Here is a 13,576-nt window from a genome sequence, read left to right as displayed (position 1 = left end):
ACACCCACCAGTATTACGTGTTCCACACTTTGGGAAACATGGGAGTTGATGGTTTTCCAGCTTTAACTTTGTGAAATTGCGTGAAATTAAGAAAGGCAAAATCTTGTTGCGAATGAGGAAAAATTCCTGGTAGTAAAAACCATCATGTAACAGAATGGATTTCCAGGCGATGAAATAGGGCTTGATTGCTAAAATGCTAAAATGCTGCTACAAGAGATTAGCCTTGGAGGATTGAATGAAATCTTCAGAATTGTTCCCATTTCACAGAACTTTGAAAATGTTGTTTAAGTTCTGGGAATGATCCAGGAGAAGCTGATTGGGACCAGGGGTCGGTTGATAAGTGTTTCTTTTTCTTTTTCTTTTTTTTAATGATTTATTTATTTATAAAAAGTTTTCGATTACATTGACATTCAATATTATATTAGTTTCAGGTGTACAGCTTTGTGGTTAGACATTTATATAACTTACAAAGTGATCACCCTGACAAGTCTAGTACCCACCTGGCACCGTACAATTATTACAATATTATTGACTGTATTCCCGATGCTCTGCTTTACACCCCCATGGCTATGTCGTAACTGCCAGTTTGTACTTCTTAGTCCCTTCACCTTTTTCACCCATCCCCCAAACCCCCCTACCATCTGGCAACCACCAGTTTTGTTCTCTGGATCTAAGAGGTTGATGAGTGTTTTTAATGATTCAGCTTTGGAGGTGTCAGCAGCCTTTGGAGCTTTGCTGTGGAGGGTGTACAAAGGTAAACACGAAGGAAAGAATTCCTGGAACTTGTTGTTCCATTGGTCTGTGACTTATTTAGCAGTTTCCTGAATAACAACCGATTTAGGATGGCCCGCTGAATATTCTCTCTTGATCAATGGAGGGACTAGATAATATTTACCATGAGTTCTTCCTGACCTTATGAAGACTATTTAGGTTGCAAATGACAGAAATCTAATAAGCAAGAAAGTGACAAAATGTTACCAGGACTGATCTGCTTCCCTCTTTTCTACAGACACAAGCTCTAATCCAGAAGCTTCATGAGAGCAGGGGCCGTGTCTGTTTTTCTTCACCCCCCCCAACCTCCTCCCTCTTCTCTTACTCCTCCCCTTCTCCTTCTTTATCTTTCTACTGTTACTATTATTTACCATCCCTCCTTTTAGCACCCTATATCCAGGGTCTAGCATAATGTACAATAATTGAAGTCACTCAATAAACATGTATTAAGTAGACAAGAGCTATTTCTCAAAGCGCCACTGACAAAGGTAAGACTTCCGGAGGCTTGGAGGAAAAGAAAACTGTCTTCTTTGGTGTTTCACTGAGCTGCAATACTGGGTGGGTCCAGGAAGGTGGATGGGGTGGGTGGTAGAAAGAAAACTGTACGTTTTAGTCCTGGCTTTGTCATAGCTTTGTGGCTTTGGACAAATCATTTGTCTTCTTTTTGCTTCTTCACGTATAAATAAAGGGATTGGGTTAGGCAATGGCTAACGTTTTCTATAGTTGCAGATTTAATGGTAGAAGGGAAAACATGAAACAGTGCCGGGAGTAGAAGAAAAGGGGAAATTGTGCCTATATTGTGGCGTGATTTTGGAAATTTATTTTCAGGTGTTTTGACTTTCTGAAGAAATGATGACGACTAAAACAGACATACCAAAACAGCTATCACGGAGGGGTGCCTTGCCAGTTCATTACCTTTGAAAGGACTTTAAAATGTTCCTTTCGGTTGAAGGCAGAAATATTTCTAAGTTTTTTTTTCCAAGGATGATGCTTCACACCATGTAAGAAGATTACCCTTCACTACACACATGGCAGACATTTGCAACTGGAGAAATTATTCTCTATGTAAATATTGCCCAGCAAATTAATCAAACTTCTACTGAGAACTGATTAAATATCAGGTGCTTAGTTAGATGCCTCAAAGATGGAGAACAGATGGTTCCTTCCCTCAGGGAGTTTTAATCTGGCGATGTTGAATGGAGGATCATTTAGGTCTACCCAGGAAAACAGAAACACCTCTAAGTATTTAAAAGGAGTGAATTTAATGCAGAAAGTAGTTACACAGATGATGGAATTGTGGAGAAGCCAACAGGGGTGCTGCAGTGACCAAGGAGATGACGCGGACCTGCTGCCGGGATGGTTTTTAGAGGCATGGAAAGAGTAATGGCCTGTGGTTAGTGAGAATTTCCATGGAAGGTGGTGGAAATAGGATTGAAAGGCTCAGAGTAAGGCTTGAAAATCTACGAGGTGATTGTGTGCCATGAAAAGGCTTGAAGGAGATACATTTAGTAAGGAGATGGGAGAGACACCAGTGTCCCTTAGAAGTCTGGTTGTGGCTCCTAGGCAGGCCGGGGATAACTATAGGAGCATCACAACAGAACTGGGCTCACTGATAGCAGTGGGGAAGCTAGCACTCTGGGAAAATTGAGGCCAGGTGGTGACATCAAACATCAGGGGGACACAGTTATTGTAATGAATGGAAAGGTCAGAAGAGGAAGCAGGAAGTCCCTTCCTGCAAAGAGTTAGGAAGACGCTTAATGGAAAATGGCGTCTCCAGGGACAAAAGAGATGAGCAGCCAGTGAGAATACCCTTGAACCTGTACGGTCCAAAGAAATCAAGGATTGATGATCAGGAGGCTGAGAGCAATCACTCCCAATAAGGAGGCACAATCCTTTGCCGAGTTTTGCCAGACCGAGGTCAGCTTTGGAACCTGAAACCCAGTGAGAGGCCAGTTCTCCCAGAGGAAGGACCCTGCAGCACAGTGGAGTAATGACTCCTCCAGTCTTTCCCCAAAGGGCCTTACAGCTATTGCCGTGAGTAACTGTACACTGGGGAAAGGTGAATGCCCAAATATTTTAAGGAATGTTACACCTAGCATCCCAATTGACACTGACACCTGGAGGCCAGAGTATTTTCATGATGCTCCATTTTAGAGGGGGCGGGCATAAGGGACCAGGTTTGAAGCCCTCGCTATAGTCCAGCTCACAATCCACGAGGTCTCTGAACTCCGCCAGTCCTCATGTCCCAGGTTTGCAAATGTACAATGGGGACAGACATACTTCGTAGATATTTTGGCCCACACATTCAGTCCTTGGTCTGTAGGGTCAGAGTTATCATAGCGGGGAAGGGCAAGCGGAAGGCTCTGAAACTGCCTCCCACTTTCCAACCCTGGCAAAGATAGTTAATTAAAGACAACATCTCATCCCAAGGGGGGTGACAGAAATTAGGGCCACTCTGAAGACCTAGAGAACGCAGAAGTGGTGGTCCCCGTCATATCTCCATTTAGTTCATTAATCTGGCCCCTGCAAAACCAGGTGGGTTATGGAAGGTGACAGTGGATTACTGCAATCTCTCCCAAAGTAGTGGCGTCCCTTGCACTGTGTGCTGGGTGTCAGATGTGTTCTCTTTGCTAGAGCAGACTAACAAGGCCACTATGTTCTAAAAAGGTGTATGAATAGAAAATTTGAGGTTTAGTAAGGCCAACAGATCAGGAGATGATGACTATTGAAAACATAGTTTTTTATTCACAGTTCCCAAGAGGAAGGGGCTTGCCGCATCTCAGGGTGGGGGACACTTGGAAAAGCAGCAGGGGTAGGAGACAGAAGGAGTTGGGGGAAATGTGGCAAGAGCCTTCATTGTGGTTTCCTCATGAAGGAATGGGCAGTCAGCGTACCTAGGCTTAGGAGTGGCTAGTTTGAATAATTTCAGCAGGCTCTGAGCCATAGGGGCTGTCCCTATTCGTCTGGTACCTGGCCCTGGGGTGATTAGGGGGGAAGGATGATAGTGTCCCAGAATGGGAGAGCCAAAAGAGGTGATTGACAGTGTGGACACTGGATTGGTTCGTTTGTATTTGAAAAGCAAGCTAGTGAGCAACTTGATCACTAGGAATTGGGTAATCATGGGAGGACGGTCTCTCCAGGGTCAGTAAGAACTCAGATGTTAAAATACAGAAAATAAAAGACATGGTCAATACACACAGATCATAGTATGTAGCCATTGATCTGTCAAATGTGTCCTTTTCATTCCCTCTCAGAAAAGTGGATCAGAGAGTCCTCATTCACCAGGAATGGCCAATAGTATACATTTACATTTACAGTTTTGCTCCAGGACTATGTTAACTCTGTACTTTCTATCATAATCTATTCTGGATAGATCTTGGCTGTTTAAACATCCCACAGAACATCACATTTGTCCACTATATTGATAACATCATGCTCATCAGACTAGATAAGCAAGAAGTGGCTAGCATGCTGGAGGCCGTATATGACAAATGCAATCCAGAGGGTGAGAGGTAAAAATCTATGAAGACCTAGGGGCCGTCATATCCATAGTATGTTTTAGAGGTCATGACTGGGGGTGTGACGTCAAGTTGGGGGTAAAAAGACCCTCTTGCCGCAACTAGGGACAGCTTTGTTAGGTGGTACACCATCTTTAAGACTTCATGGAATTGCCATAATATCTTCTGACATCTCATCACAGCTTGACCTTGTCCTCTACCAAACCTGCTTCCTCCCTTTCCCTTCTCCAGTGTTGATCCCAAGAGTACTTTCTAATCAGCCTCTTATACCCTAATCTCCATCTTAGAATCTGCTTCCTGGGAAACCCGACCGGTGACAAAAAAAACTTTTCCTTTATTGCTATTCAAGTATCAAAGACTCACAGTCGAATAGGTCTAGGAGGAGAGATAAGAAAGAAACCTTGCAAAACAAATGGAAACAAATGAGTGCTGTTCTAGAAATGTCTATCATTGCTTTCTCTCCCCATATCCTCCCCCATAAGCCCAGCTGAATGCCGCAGTAGCATGTTTGGTACCACGTGATCCAATTCCTCTCACCAAGTTGACTGCACTAGCAGAGTACCTGATCCAAGGGTAATTCACCCATTGGCTGGCCAGCAGTAAGTGATTTGAGTGGTCCGATGTGGTCATGTGATGAGCCACGTCAATCAAATTCTCCACTCAGCAATTGTGAATGAGGAGACGGAAACTAAGCCAGTTAGCTATTGTGCACAGGGGATGATAGGCATGGTGAAAACAATTTGGGAGTGGATATTATAAGCTCTTTGGAAGAGTACACAGTTTAGTAAGACAGTAGGATATAAAATGGAAAGAAGATGAGGTCAGAGGAGGGAGAGGAGCCTTAATTCTTCCTGGTCTCCCATTTTCAGGTCCCATGGGTGCGGGCTGTTCTTTGGTTCTTACCTTCAGGTTCCATGAGATATTTCTGAGACTAGTTCTCAGTCGAGCTCAACTGAGGAGAGCTCTCTATTTTGCAACCGAAGGCATCTTGCAACCCAAAGAATTGGAGCTTGAGGAGCATCACTTCCTGTTTGATTACTCACGTCCCTTTCTTTCTCGTATCATTAGATACTCTCTGTGTACTGTTTTTACCTCTCCATCTAAACGGAGAGCTTTTTAAGGTCGGTGTTCTGTATCTTTTAGGGAAGGCTAATGATAATAGTAATAATAGTAATGGCAATACAAGCATAGTTCACATTAACTCCGCTTTTACTACGTGCCCGACACTGACGTCGGTGCTTTGCGTGAACCACCGTTAGTAGTGAACGCTCGCTCGTGAGTTACCATCGTCATTATTAAGTTACTTTACCCTACTTACCCTGAGGGTAACACCAGAGGAGATGAACTTGCAATACAGCTGGAGGGGGGAAAGGAAGAATTTAGTCCTCTCAGTGTAATAGTTTTTAAATTAAGATTTCCTTTTCTTAACAAGAGTGATACATGTCCATTAGAGAAAATTTGGAAAATCCAAAAAAGCACAAAGAAGACAATAGAAAAAAATCACCCTTATTCTCACCATTAGAGACAACTATTGCTAGTACTTTGGTGTATATTCTTCTGTACACACACACACACACACACACACTCACTCTATTTTGTAATGTTTTTTCCTACACAACCTGACTGTATGAACACTTCCTAAGCTGTTAAATATCCGTCCAGGGCACGATGTTAAGATGACAAGTATGGGGCAGCCATGGAACAAACGGTCCTGGGGTGACTGTGAACTCTCCCGCCTCTTCTGATGGTCCATTTCTGCCGGGAACAGGGGGAAGGGCTGTATGACCTCTGGAGGGCACTATGTTTCCAAAATTCTTCTGAACCCAAGAAATTCTTGCATCTCCTTTCTATCTTCTTTCCTTTTGCTTCCTTCATCTTATGTTGCTTTGAGAATTTTTGCTCCTGGACACCTGGAGGCTCCTGAGACTTGGTGCCTCTGGATTGGTCTGCGCAGGATCAGGGTCCGAGGGCCAGCCGCTGATGGACTGTGTCACCTCTCAATTGAGTCCTCGCCACCTTTTCATTTCCCTGCATTACACCAGTAGCTACCAGCAGATGGCGCTGTGAGCAAGTGCGTCTGCCTAGGTGTGATTTACACAAGCCCTTGAAGGCTTTAAATATTTATCCACAAAATTCAATAAAGCTGTTCATCAAATCTAATGCTTAGAATTTGGGCAGCCCATGAAAATATTATAATATTTTGCCTGAGGTTCCAGAATCCTCTTCTGTATGGTGTGTTTGTATGTTCAGACTCCTGATACTTGTTTATCACCAGCAGGAGGAAATTCATGATACATATTGGAGATTTTGCAAGCGACCAGGCCTGGGAAACCTTCCTCAATTTTTTCTCTGGCTGGTGCAGTGATTGTGAGCTCCTTACCTGACTGGGAACCTTACCTGACTGGGAAGTTAACGAGGTGAGGCATAAGTTTGATCCATCTCTGTGTCCTCAGCACCCAGCAAGTGCCTGGCAGAGAGGAAGGGCTTCGTGAACAAATTATTCAGGGAGGGGCAAGCTGGTTAAGGAGTGTGTGTGTGTGTGTGTGTGTGTGCGCGCGCGCACGCACGCGTATGTGTGTGTAGAGGGGAGGAGGTTAACAGTTAATCATCAATAAACCAGATGTATGTGCAGTTCTGCCCCCCTAGGGAGAGTTTGGAACTGCACTGGTTGTCACAATGACTGGGTGGGTGGATGGATGAGAAGGGGACCCCTGGCATTTAGTGTGCAGAATCCAAGGATGATGTACGCGCAGGAAACAATTCAGCACAAAGAATTGTCTTGTCCAAAATGCCGTTTGCTTCCCCTTTAAGAAGTCCTGTATGGTTTCTTTCTAGCTGGTGATGTTACCCAAGCCACATAACTTCTCTGAGTATCAGTTTTCCTCATCTGTAAAATGGAAGTATAAATATTTACCTGGATTACCACATAGAATTGTGGGTTTCAAGTAAGTAAGAAAATGTTACTTTTACAAAGCATGAAGCACTACATGACATAGCAACCTGCCTTGGCTCACTCACAAGCCTGGTCTCATTGAGCACAAGAGCTGCTCAAACCTGTTCCTACCTCAGGCTTCACCCTCTCAGCCAATAGCTTCACTCTCCTCCCAGTTGTTCAAGCCCCAAATCAGAGCCATCTTTGATTTTTTCTTTCCTTTCACTTCCCCAAGTCCAATCTCAGCATTCACATCTAGTCTACAGTAAACACTTAGCTCAAATCTGTCTCTTGTCTGCATTTTTTTCCTGCTTCCACCCCAGGCCAGATGTGGCCTTTGACCTGAGAGAACTGCTGAGGATGATGGATCTCAGGGCTTCCATTCTTACCCTCTCTGTGACATTCTACACAGCAGCCAGTGCGATCTTCTAAAGATGCCCATCAGATTGTGTCACTTGCCGGCTGAAAAACCTCCACTGACTTCCTACCTCCCTTGGAATTGCAGCTACTCCTTTCATTGGATTATGAGGCTTTGCGTGCTCCGCTCTCTTCCAACACCTTTTGGACCTTATCACATCCCACGGTCTCCATGCTGATCACAGTGCACTGACATTCTTTCTGATTCCCAAACTACCAAACTCTTTCTTGCCTCAGCGATTTTGCTCTTGCTCTTCCCTCTATCCAGAACACTCTTTTCCAGGTCTTGGATGTCTTCAAATCTCAGTTCGGATATCCCTTCTCAGAGAGGCTTCTGCTGGCCTCTTCACGTAGACCAGTATTACTAGGCATTTTCTATCCTATTATCCTGTTTATTTTACAGTCTTACCCTCTGACACAATCCCACTTGTTTTTATTTATTTGTTAGCTTATTCTATTAGGATGTTATTATCATGAAAACAGTCTCTCTCTGACTTGTCACTGCTGCATTCCTAGAATCTAGAACACTGCTTAGCACATAGCTTCGCTTAGTAGGTGTTTGCTGACAAACAAAAGGGTAGTTCTGGCTCAGAGTTTCTCATAAGGTTGCAGGCAAGCTGTTGACCCAGCTCAGTCATCTGAAAGTTTGACTGGGGCTGGAGGATGTGCTTCCGGGGTGGCTCGCTACCTGCCTGTGGGTAGGAAGCCTCAGTTCCTTGCTACATGGGCCTCTCCATAAAGTTGCTCATGACATTGAAGCTAACTTCATTCAGAACAATGAATTTAAGAAAGGGAGCAAAGGGGAAGCTGTGAAGTGTTATATAACCTCATCACCCACTGTCATTTTTGTCATATTTGATATGTCAGAAGAGAGCCATTAAGCCCAACACACAACCAAAGGGAGGGTATCAGAAGCCTCCTTTTGGAGGGAAGTGTGATTAAGGTTGGTGGACATATTTTAAAACCACCATACCCAGGTCATCAGATCCTAAGTCTCTTTCATGAACTATAACACTTTTCCACCAGGCTTCATCTAACTTTGAAAGTAGGTCATTGGTGACAGGTGGCAAGAAGTAAAAATATAGATGGTTAAACCCCACTAGCTCCCAAAGAGACTCTTTTTCTGAACCAAAAGAGACTCACTCAGCCTAGTACTGTGGGGCCAGTAGTGTCCTCTCCATCTATGAACGAGGGCCTGGGAAATACACACAGGCTTAATTTTCCCCCCTTCCTTTTCATACCGACTCACTTCTTCCAACACTGGTATTTGGTGGTGGGTGGTACAGATACTAGCTTGGCCCACAAGCTACAAAAAATGAGGCCCCAGTGATAACAACATAAAAAAATCCAAAGCCAAGGGAAACTTCTCTCTGAGAATCCTTGTTAATTGAAGTAATTAAATCAGCAGGAAGCCATCTGAACAATTATCACACTACAAGGGAAAACTCATTTTCAGGCCTTAGAATAAGCGTTCTAATAAATAGCTATTAGTTTATATTTGTAAATACCATCGGCCTATCAGGAAATTTGCTAATAGGTTTTTAATTAAGGGGAACTGCGCATTTATAGTAGAGCCGTACTGTCTTGAGTTCACCATCCTTCCCCTGGTTTGGCTGGGGAGCCTTGGATTCACTTGGAGAAACTGAGAAATTGGCTTGATCTCTCTTGACCAAAGTTGCTGATAGTTTGTTTTCTTTGGACCATAGACTAGGTTATTCATCAGGAGCTGGTTCAGTGAAGTCTCCATGTCCCCACAGGCAGAGAAACCCAAAGACTTGTTACCATGAGAGAAATAAGCAGGTCCTTATGGAAATACAGTCGATCCTGTTGTTGGAGTATCCTGGTCAGGGTGGGTGTGTGAACGTCTCCCCATTGAAAGCTGACGATAATGTTGTAAGAGATATTAATAGCTTACTTTTTGGGAGGCGGGGTTTCCATTTTGAAGTTCCTTCCAATATACCATCTCATTAATCCTACCAAAGCCTTGTGAAGTACATAACACAGATATGATTATCCTATTACCTGGATGAAATAATTGACACAGATTGATTTAATGTCATCGAGCAAGTCAGGGACAGAGTTAGGACTGGACTCCAGGTCTTTCAGCTATTCCTCATCCCACTCAGCCTTGCTGTTTCCTTATCTTCCTTTAAGGTGACTAAGAGGTGACTAACTATTTGGGGCTCAGCTTTGCGACTCTGAAGACCTTTCCAAGGGGGAAAAAGCCATTTGCATGCACACAATTTCAAGTACGAATTCAGGGGACTTGATCAGCCCTGAAAGTCCATGGTGGACCCCTCTAAGGTCTATTATCCTAAGCCAAGAACCCCGGCCATTTACCCGGCAATAAGGTGTTATTCGCCTCACAGGGGTTTAGATTTTATGTGAGAATTGAAGATCCAACTTTTTCTGTTCCAAGTAGAGATTTCCTTGCCCATCAGTGCCCCTCTAGTCTTGTGTTTGTCAGTCATGACAGGAAAAGGCACAAGGCCGAAAATATCAATTCACAAGGCAGCCATCCTCTTGTTACATTATCAGAAGGCACCTATGTCAGCTTTCCCCTTAGTATCTATGTATGTGATTACAGGTTTTGGAATCAGGTATTTACCATATCCTCTCACCCTTTTCGCCAATCGAAGGTCCAATTTGGGGATTTTGCTTGGATTTTGCATTAAGTGTCTTTGTTTTATGGGCATAACGACATATGTCCCCTTCTCTGAAATATCAGTGACAGAGTAATATGATAAAGTTCTTACTTGACACACCGAGTAGTCTGTAATATGCTAACATTTCTGTATCATGTTAGTGTTGCATTAAGCTAATATGACACTAATTCAAGGTGACAGGAAAAATGCCTAATACAATAAGGCCTTCATCTAGTTCTCTAGGGCTGCTACACGTGTCTGATTTAATTCACCTGAAACCTTCCATGGATGGGCAGGGTTAAGGTGCAGTCGGGCCATTAAAAATGGAAGTCCCTGGAAAACAAAAACAACTGGATGTTTTTTGCCTGCCTGCTTTTCCCACACCCCTTTCCATCTCCACATCTTAAATCTTGGGAGGCCAAATAAGGAGGAATGGTCGAACAGAAGAAGCGGTGGTTAAATGCACTAAATTTTGGATTAAGACAGACCTGGATTCTAGTCTAAGCTCTGCCAGTCATTGATCTTGCTCAAGTTATTTAACTTCATTGAGTTTCAGTTTCCTGTAAAAAATAATATAGTAACCTCATGGGGGGCAATTTTGAGTAATATATAAAGTAACGCATACATACTAAGTATTTAAAAAAGATGGTGCTAGTGATGACACCAACAATGACACCTCACTGGACCGAAAAATAGAACGAGAAATAGAATTACTTAGAAAATTCTTGGGTTTGGAAATTTACTTAAAAAAATTTTTTTTATTGCGGTAAAAAATGCATAACAAAATGTAACATCTTAATCATTTCGGAGTGTACCATTCAGTGGTGTTACGTATATTCACTTAATAAACACCCATCTATTGATGGGTGTTAGATCACCAGAACTTTTCATCTTGCAAAACTGCAACTCTATACCTGTTAAACAGTGTCTCCCATTTCCCTTCTCCCCAGCCCCTGGCAACCACCATTCTACTTTCTGTCTCTATTAGTTTGACAGCTCCAGAAACCTCATATAAGTGTAATCACGCAGTATTTGTCTTTTTGTGATTGGCTTATTTCACTTAGTATTAATGTCCTCAAATTTTATCCACATTATAGCAGGTGTCAGGATTTCCTTCCTTTTTAAGTCTGAATAATATTCCAGACTTGAAGGTATACGCCATATTTTGTTTATCCAGTCATCTATTGATGGACGTTTGGGTTGTTTTCAACTTGCTAATGTTTATTATTTTATTATTGTTTTTGATAGTAGCCATTTTAATAGGTATGAGGTGATATCTTGTTGTTGTTTTGACTTGCATTTCCCTAATGATTAGTAATGTTGAGCATCTTTTCAGATGCTTGTTTTGGCCATTTGTATCACATCTCTGGATAAAAGTCCTTTACCCATTTTTTTCCTTGTGTTATTTACTTTTGTTGTTGTTGGGTTGTAGGAGTTCTTTATATATTCTGATTTATTAGCCTCTTATCAGATATATGATTTGCCTTTTTATTCAGTTGATTACATCGTTTGCTGCACAGAAATTTAAAATTTTGTTGGAGTCCAATTTGTCTATTTTTTACTTTTTTTCCCTGTGATTTTGATGTCATATCCAGAAAGTCCTTGCCAAATCCAATATCACCAAGATTTTCCCTCATGTTTTCTTTTAAGAGTTTTATAGTGTTAGCTCTTAAAAAAATGGATGTTTGACCCATTTTGAAATACTTTTTGTATATGGTGTAAGGTGAAAAACTTCATTCTTTATTATGGGGATATCTGGTTTTCAATCTATTGAAAAGACTGTCCTTTCTCCATTTAATGATCTTGGCACCTTATTGAAAATCATTTGATCATATATGTGAAAATTTATTTCTGGGTTTTCTATTATCTTTCATTGGTTTACATATCTATCTTTATGTCAGTAACACACTGTTTTGGTTATTGTAGCTCTGCAATAAGTTTTGAAATCAGGAAGTGTGAGACCTCCAACTTTGTTCTTTTTCAAGTTTGTTTTGGCTATTCAGGTTTTTTTAAATTCTGTGTGAATTTTTTCTATTTCTGCAAAAAACACCATTGGGATTTTGAAACTGCATTGAACCTGTAGATTGCATTGAGTAGTATTGACCTCTTAAGTTTTCCAGTTCATGAACACTGATGTCTTTCTATTTATTTGTGTCTTCTTTATTTCTTTCAGCATCATTTTGTTGTTTTCAGCATACAACTACTTTGTCTCCTTGGTTAAGTTTATTCCTAAATAGTTTATTCTTTTTGATGCTATTATAAATGAAACTGCTTTCTAAATTTCCTTTTAAGATTGTTCAAGGAGACTTACTTTTTTAACATTTACTTTCTTGAATAGTGTTTAATTTTTCAAAATCATGTGGGCACGTGGTAACACATTCACACAGCATAAGAACATATAGAGTGAAATATAAGTCTTCCTTTGTCCCTTACCTCCAGGTCCAAGCTTCCTTTCCCAGAATTCATCATCTTTGCTAGTTTCTTATGACACCTTCTAGAAATATGCTGCCTTGATGTAGTCCTTTCATGAACAGTTGGGATGTATAATACACACTGTTCTGGATCTTGCTTTTTTTCTTTTAAACTCAATATACCTTGCATATAGTTCTATATCAGCATACCAGGAAATACCTCATTCTTTTTAAAGGCTACCTACACTGTAGTTACATAGCTTACCTTATTTTTGTTTTCTTTAAACCCATTTCCAAAGTAAAAGACATTTACATTGGTCCCCGTTTTTGCTATTAGAGAGAATGCTTCAGTGCACATCTTTGTACATTTATCTTTGAGTACATGTATGAATATACCTGTAGGACAAATTCTTGAATATGTTCTAGAATGGAATTGTTGGGTCAAGATTATGCACGTGGAAATTTTGGAAAGGTTATATAGAGTTTGTGCCAATTTACATGCGTAATAATAGTATATGAGGATGGAGGTCACCCATTTCCCTGGCAGCATTTTGGTTTTTGCCAATCTGATAGGTAGCATTATTTTATAATGGCAAATTTTTAATGGTTTAATTTCAATTTCCATAACTATGAGTCATGTTCAGTATATTTTTAAAAGGCATTTTTTTAACTCTGTGAACCATATTGCATATTTCATGCCTACTTATTATCGGATTATTAATTTCTAGAAAACTTCTTATGAGGTCTGCCAATTAAGTTCATGAACTTGTTGCAACGATGTTGTTAACATTTTTTGACATCAGAGGGATTATTCATGATGAATTTGTACCAACTGGACAAACAGTTAACCAAGTTTACTATTTAGAAGTGCTGAAAAGGCTG

Source organism: Rhinolophus ferrumequinum, chromosome 15 (genome assembly GCF_004115265.2).
Source record: "Rhinolophus ferrumequinum isolate MPI-CBG mRhiFer1 chromosome 15, mRhiFer1_v1.p, whole genome shotgun sequence".
Classification (NCBI taxonomy): domain Eukaryota; kingdom Metazoa; phylum Chordata; class Mammalia; order Chiroptera; family Rhinolophidae; genus Rhinolophus; species Rhinolophus ferrumequinum.
This window is presented reverse-complemented; position numbering follows the sequence as displayed.